Source organism: Mirounga angustirostris, unplaced genomic scaffold (assembly GCF_029215605.1).
Source record: "Mirounga angustirostris isolate CCGP_5_RB_7025 unplaced genomic scaffold, mMirAng1.0.hap1 SCAF_1, whole genome shotgun sequence".
Taxonomy (NCBI): domain Eukaryota; kingdom Metazoa; phylum Chordata; class Mammalia; order Carnivora; family Phocidae; genus Mirounga; species Mirounga angustirostris.
In genome coordinates this window covers 62,889,130-62,896,866 of record NW_026991709.1, presented here as the reverse complement: position 1 = coordinate 62,896,866, position 7,737 = coordinate 62,889,130, and the positions used below count along the sequence as shown (strand labels likewise).

At 42.1% G+C, this 7,737-nt stretch overlaps 1 pseudogene; it reads right to left on the bottom strand.

Annotated features, from left to right (window-relative positions):
* Positions 1-319: 319 nt before the first annotated feature.
* On the bottom strand, positions 320-989 carry LOC123834541 (PRELI domain-containing protein 1, mitochondrial-like; annotated as a pseudogene).
* Positions 990-7,737: the final 6,748 nt, after the last annotated feature.

The following is a 7,737-nucleotide window of genomic DNA, read 5'->3' as shown; positions in this document are numbered from 1 at the left end:
TTTATTGAGTGCCTGTTAGGTGCTAGATGCTGTTCCAGGTACCTGGGACACAGCAGAGAACGCAACAAAGGCCCCTGCCCTCGCAGAACTTACAGTCTAGGCTTCCTCCGCCTGCACGCTGTGACCCCGAGCGAGCCACCGCCCCTCCCTGGGCCGGTCCTCAGCTGCACCATCAGTGCCAAACAGGACACCCAGCTCAAGCCCCACCCCCGAGAGCAGAAAGGGCTGGAAGTTGACTTTTACTAGTAAAGTACAAGGGGAAGGGCAGAGGGACTGGAGCCGGCTGGTCAGGTGTCCTATGGCCCCGGGGCTGGGCTGGCTACACGAAGTGCTGTCGCTGTCGCCGCTGCTTGCTGGCCGCCTTGCTGGCCAGGTCCTTGGCCTTCTCTGTAGCTGCCAGTGCCGCCTCCTTGGCCTTCTCCTTGGCTTTCTTGGCTGTCTCAAGAGGGTTTTGGAAGGGGCCTCCCCTTGCAGCTTGGCCAGGTACTCAAAGCCCTTCATAGTCTTGGTCACGTTGCTTTTGAACGGGGCAAGACCAAATTCCTGGACAGCTCTGGAGACACCAAATAAGGTAGAGGAGACGCAGGCTTCCCGGTGGATTTCGGTCCAGCCGCTGTTTTCAGAGTTCACACGATAAACACATCCTTCCTCCACCACCATCAGCCGGGCGTGGTTGATGTTCCAGGTGAACGTGGTCATGGTCTGGTTCTGCAGGTCCACAATAGAATCCTCCAGGATGTACACCGAGTGAGCAACACTGGCAGGAAACAGTCGCTCGGCCCAGCGGGACATCCTGTTGGTCTTGGTCAGGAGACGCCGGGACAGGAGTTTCTGGTCAGGGGTCACCTCCCGGCGCACTATGTCTTCCATCAAGACATGTTTGCTATAGGGATTCGGGTACCGCTGCCAGAAGGCAGCGAACACTTGGTCCCAGGAACTCCAGAACACGCCCTGGCCCAGGAAATACTTCACCATCGTCCCGGCCGGGGCGGGCTGAGCACCCGCGCTGCATCAGGGGTGCGATGCCCGGGGGCGGGGTGGGGGGGCACGCGGAGGCCGGACCGGGGCTTGGCACACGCCAGCCAGGCTCGCAGCTCAGTCACCACCGCTCTGCACTCAAGCAGCCGCCGCCGCCATGAGGAGTCCCCTGTCCACATTTTTTTTTAAGATTTTATTTATTTGACAGACAGAGAGAGACACAGCGAGAGAGGGAACACAAGCAGGGGAAGTGGGAGAGGGAGAAGCAGGCTTCCCGCGGAGCAGGGAGCCCAATGCGGGGCTCGATCCCAGTGCCCTGGGATCATGACCTGACCTGATCACGCCTAACGACTGAGCCACCCAGGCGCCCCCCCCCATTTTTGTTGAGCAATTTAGAACTTGTTTTTGAAAACCAGCAAAATTATTTTTTTCTTTTTTTTCTGTCATAGTCAATACTTATTTATATTTACTAATTTATTGACTTATCTGTTCACTGTTAATTTTAAGACTCTGATTCAAGTTACTTTTTGTGTAAGGTAGAAGGTAAACTTCATGGTTTACTTTTTCCAAATGGTAAGCAATTCTTTCAATAGCATTTGTTGAAAAAAGACTATCCTTTACTCATTGAATTGTGGTGGTACCTTTGTTAGAGAAGTTTACTTTAGCAAAAGGGAAAAGGAGTCTTAGATAAAGAATTAGATACGATAGCTTTATGACTTGCATTTTTGTTTTCTTGTTTTACTGATGAGGAGCTCCAATTTGATAGTGAATAGAAATGGTGAGATTGAGCACCAAAATAAGTTGATGACTGTGAAAGTGCTATTGTATAAAAAGGTTAATATCATTTATTATTCCCTGTATATGCCAGTAGATAGGGCAGCAGTTAATAAATATAGGAGGGATTCTCATGGTATAGCACATATATATGTGTTCCTGAAGAGAATATAATTCAGTTATGATTTTTAAAAAGTTCTAATTTGGTCTGAGCCATTCCTTAGTTTCATAGTTTTGAGTGACTTATTAATACTTCCAAAGATGCAGTTAAATGGAGAAAATGGTATTGGCTTCATAACATGTCTTAGCCATGACTCTTTCAGATGCAAGTTACAAAAAATCCAGCTCAGCTAGTTCAAGTTAAAAACATAACAAATGGAATTTATTTACTTCTGAAAAAGATTTGTGGCACGTCTGGCTTTCAGCCACTCCTCAGATTTGCTCAGCTGATTCTCTCCATGTGGTAGCCAACAGGATTCACAGGGACTCCAGACTAACATATTCCTTCAAGAAAGAGAGAGTGCCTCTTTCCTAATGATTCTGGTAAAAGTCCCAAGAAGTGATGCATGTAGCCAGTAGATGTCATGTAATGACTGACCATTTCTGTGTTGTCTGAGCATCCTGGAAACCAGAGGGCAAATTGAGTCCTGTTTGAACTAGTGGCGTAAGGGACCAGTAGGCTCCAAAATTTCTTGTCTTTATCTTTCACATCTGCATCACATTCTGATGATCTCTGAAAATTTGACGTTCTTCTTCGTTCCTCTCTGCCTCTATAGAACACCTTTTCCATCTCTCAGTAACCCAGTCTCTGTAGACTTGCCACAATAAACCATAATGGTGCCACAGGGGTGACCAATGGTGCTGGTGATTATATATGGTGGCATAAGTTTTAGATCAATGACTCCAAGCAGAAGGGACTTTTCCTCCAAAATGGGTGTAAAACATACATCTCATCACCACAGATCACAAAAAAATGCCTTGTATGGCAAAAGAAGACATAGATACAATTTTTTTTCAATGTTCATAGGAAAAGGCAGCATTTCCTTCACATTCTTCTTCTGCAGAGCATATTGAAGTGAGGCAAAGCCTTCTGTAAAATAATTTAGTCATCAAATGTAACTTTTTAAAAAATATTGATTTATTTGACAGAGAGAGAGAGCACATGAGCACAAGCAGGGGAAGTGGCAGGCAGAGGGAGAAGCAGGTTCCCCACTGAGCAAGGAGCTGAATGTGGGGCTCGATCCCAGGACCCTGAGATCATGACCTGAGCCAAAGTCAGAGACGTAACCAACTGAGCCACCCAGGCACCCCTCAAATGTTACTTTTTAAGTATCAAAGCGATAAGTGGTAACTGGAGTTCAGAATTAAGGAATGGACTGCTGTAGACTGTCACACAAGGGAGCATTCCAGCTGGACCATGCTGGTCCCTCAGCTATACTATTTAAGAGTCATTCCCAGTTTCTTAATGCAGAGAATGGAAATAACTTCAGAAAGCATTATACACTCCTATTCTTTTTCTTTTTTTAAGATTTTTTATTTATTTATTTGACAGAGAGAGACATAGCGAGAGCAGGAACACAAGCAGGGGGAGTGGGAGAGGGAGAAGCAAGCTTCCCGCCAAGCAGGGAGCCTGATGTGGGACTCGATCCCAGGACCCTGGGATCATGACCTGAGCCGAAGGCAGACGCTTAACGACTGAGCCACCCAGGCGCCCTATACACTCCTATTCTTCATGTATGTGAGGAATTGTATAGTTTTCATTTCAGATTATGGGTTCAGGCATTTTCAGCAAATCTCTTGTTGTCTCCCTAAATCTCTGAGTTAAAAAAAAAAACACTCTTATTGTTCTTGTATATAAATATCTGGACCACATTTGATATTCAGAGAGGAGATTCTGGAGTTCTGAGTAGGCAAAACCAGAAAAGCAGCATTATTTTCAGCATTCCTACATGTATTATTTCTTCTGAGTTGCTTCTGAATGATTCTGCCTCTATTTCTCTGTAACAGTAATAGTGGGTACAGTAGGGTATACCCTAGTGTTTTGTTCTCCCAGAATTTTCTTCACATAGTCGAATTTGCTTCTTTCTCAAGTAAGGTATGTGAAACAGAATAAAAATAAATAAATAAGAAAAAATAAAGGTGACATGACAATTTATGCTCAGAAATGGTGGGTCAGTGCAAATCTGGATTTCTTAGCTGGATAGATGACCTCAGTACTAAGAGTTGTTTATATGAGCCATCAATTTTAACCTTGCAGATACATCTTGACTTTGAAACCCAAACAAGACAGACTGAGTTATCTCAGTCGCCTTCCAAACATCCCTACGTCCATGTCAGAGTTTAAGACAAAGGAAGCAAACCTTTCTCCAGTTGCCACTACTTAACAAGACACTGACTGGGAAACAGTTTTTCGAAGAGTTGGTTAATTTTCATTAGAATTTACATGAGGATTTTTCCTAGGGTCCCACAATTCCATGATGTCTTTTAAAACTATCTGGTCTGTTAGGGTACCCCATACTCTGTTCCCTCTCTTATTTTAAACTCACATTCCAAAGGCTTGACTTTCTCATCAATATGAACAAGAGTGTCAGGGATTTAAGTGCTCTAGCTGTGAGGATGTACTGAGTCATAGACAGTGAAATAATCTTCCTTCCTCTACATGGCTTTAGGTAATTTATGGAATAAATTTTTTCTTTTATCCCTTATTTTTAAATTTATTTCATTTTTATCCAGTCATTTCTATAAGCAATTTAAAATTGTATTTTTTAATAAAGAATATAAAAAAATATCTAAAGTCACTTGATAATTTTGAGTCTAAGTTTTCCGAGTATGTAAATTTAAGATCTAAAAGTATCTGACTTAGTAACAAGTTGGTATAGTAAGTGCATTGTAAACCATTTGCTTGGAACTGGGAATGTTTTTTCTTTATGCCCTAGTGGTGCTTAAGTTCTAAAACCAGTATACAAAATTGTATTTAACCTTTGATTTATCTGAAATATAACTATAGAACTAAACTTTATATGTAAAAGTGTTTTCTGAGAAAAAAAAAAAAATCCCTGGGTTCTAATTTAAGATGGCAGGAACACAGTGCAAATGGAAATGACTCACTTGTTTTTCCTTAACCATGTATTTGGTGGGTGGTAGTAGGATCAGAGGAGTCCCCCAAGAAGAAATTATGAGTTGTATTTATGATCACAATAAATGCACAGACAGAATTAAAATCGACTTTCTCTGGGAAACTCTGCCAGGTGCTTCCCCAATACAGATTCGCTTGAATCTGGCTCTTGTTTATACACTCCTCACTGGTGGGTGGGTGGGTCAAGGAACTTTGTGCTTAGTCCGCTGGTAGTTTTTATAACCATATTTAATAGTTTATGTATTTCTCCTAATATACTGAACATTTTAGAGCAAGACTATATTCAGTTCACAATGGTATGCACAGTTCCTACAGAATCTGGCACAGAGAAATGCAAAATAAGTCTTAGATAATCAATGAACTGGAAATGGAGAGGAACACAGAAGGAGGATTATGAGATTGACAGTTGAAGAATTTCAAAGATAAAGCTCATGAAGCTCAGGAACTGCAAGGCATGAGGGCTCATGGGAAATTTATTTGTCCTTAACTATCTGCTTGTTTGTCCCCCCTCCCTTCTGTGACCACTCTTGCTCATCTTTATAACATGTAAGTTCCTTCCCAGCAGAATAGAATGACACAGTTACCATTCAAGTTTCTATGCCTGAAGCTATCACAGACATTTTGAGAGAGCTTTCTTATATATGTTTATTCTTTAAGGTTTCTATTTAGAGGGCGCCTGGGTGGCTCAGTCGTTAAGCGTCTGCCTTCGGCTCGGGTCATGATCCCAGGGTCCTGGGGTCGAGTCCCGCATCGGGCTACCTGCTTGGCGGGAAGCCTGCTTCTCCCTCTCCCACTCCCCCTGCTTGTGTTCCTGCTCTCGCTGTCTCTCTCTGTGTCAGATAAATAAAATCTTAAAAAAAAAAAAAGGTTTCTATTTAGATTATGAAGGGCAAAACTATTCTGTACGTTCACTCTGAATCTCTCTATACAGTAAAGATAGATAGAAGATTCATTTGCATTTCAGTGAGAAACTCTAGACCAGCCTTTCTGGGCATTTCTTGCAGGAGCTGGATTGGATTAGGGCTGATGGTTCAAAAGTGAAATAAAGTAGAACCTGGAGGGAGATGAGAAGTAAGTTTAGAACCCAGATACAAATAGAATAGCATTCTTTAGTTCAAGTGTGTGTGTGTGTGTTTGTAGGCAAGGACTGTGGAAGATGAAAAGAATGATCACATTGTTAGAAAAATCCCAAGTAGAGCCAAAGCATAAAGAAGAGAAATAGCATGGCCAGTGTAAGTAGGGCAGACTATTGTTACTGGAGTATAATTTTGGAGGAAAGAACTCACGAGAAAAGAAACCATAGTGATAGGCAGAGATCAGTTCATGGAGTGTCTTCTATGTCACAATGAATAGCTTGAATATTATATTGCAGAAATTTTAAGGAGGGGGTAAATAGATTAGTTGTTAGATATGGGCCTGGAGGGAAAAGGAATAGCAGTCAGGGGAGGTGTTCAATTCTTAATTTAGAACAGTGATAGCAAAGATGGAGATGGTAAGAGGGGCGCCTGGATGGTGTATTTGGTTAAGCCTCCAACTCTTGGTTTCACTCAGGTCTTGATCTCAGAGTCATGGTATTGAGCCCTGCATAGGGCCCTGCACTCAGTGCAGAGTCTGTTTGGGAGCCTAGCTCCCCTCCCCCGTCCCTCCCCCAGTACCCCTCACAGGAGTGCTCACTCTCTCTCTCTCTCAAAAAAAATGAATGAATAAATCTTAAAAAAAAAAAAAATGATGGGGAAGGTAAGAGTTGGATTGGTGTATTATTTAGAAGATAAAATCTGTATAATTTAATGACTGGGTTTGGTGAGCCAAGGGAGGGGTTATCTCTTCATGTGGGAGTGACTGACAATGTATATTATAAGGAGGGAGGAGATAACTTCCTTTCAGATCCTTGGAAGGAATGTCATTGTTATCACCCATTGAGATTCGGGTCCTTTTTTTTTTTTTTTAATTGAGAAAAGTTAGCAACTGTCCTTTTTAAAATATGTTTTCAGTGGTTGTTTTTTGAGCGTGCCCAGGACAAAATTGTGTACTTGATATATTGGCCGGTATTTAACATGGAATACATCAATATTTCCAATCACAATAAATATGCTATAAAGACAAGTTCAATGCTTATCTTAATTGGCTAACAGATAATCAGGCTCATGGTGCTGTTTAATCCATTAACATTAACAAGGTAGAGGTAGGTTTTATCAATACCGGCACTTGTTCAGATCCCTAGGCCAAGGAAATTAAGAATTTACAATCACAACTAACACTTCTTCACAAACAGCAGTGTTAACCCTCATTGTTTCAAACTCAACAACTCTTGTATCATACTGTAAAATACTTCATCATGTTAGTTGTCTAGGGCTTCACTGCTCAATGCGGTCTGTGGAAAATAGCTTCTGTATCAACTGGGAGCTTGTTAAAAATCTGGAATCCCAGGCCCCACTAAAGACCTACTAATTCAGAACCTGCATTTTAGCATGATTTTCAGATGATTCATCTGGACACTAAAATTTGAGAAGCACTTATCTAAGTGCTTGTCTTAGGTTTGTCTAAGGATAAAAATTATATGGGGGACTTTCTGCTTCTGGTTAGGGCAGAGGATCTTGAATCACAATAACCTTCCCAATGAAAACAATGGTAAACTTTGGAAAACTGTTTTAAGGCATTGGAGATCAATCACAGAGAAATACTGAAGTGGATGGGCTCCACACAGAGCAAGATCTGTGCTGATAGAACTTTGCTCTAAGGGTGTTACATGGTCAACACAGTGTGTTGGTAGATCAAAGTCAAAGAGAAAATAAGAATCCTATTGACCTAAGGAGTCAGAGGTCAGAGTTCAGGGATGCCATTATGGCCAG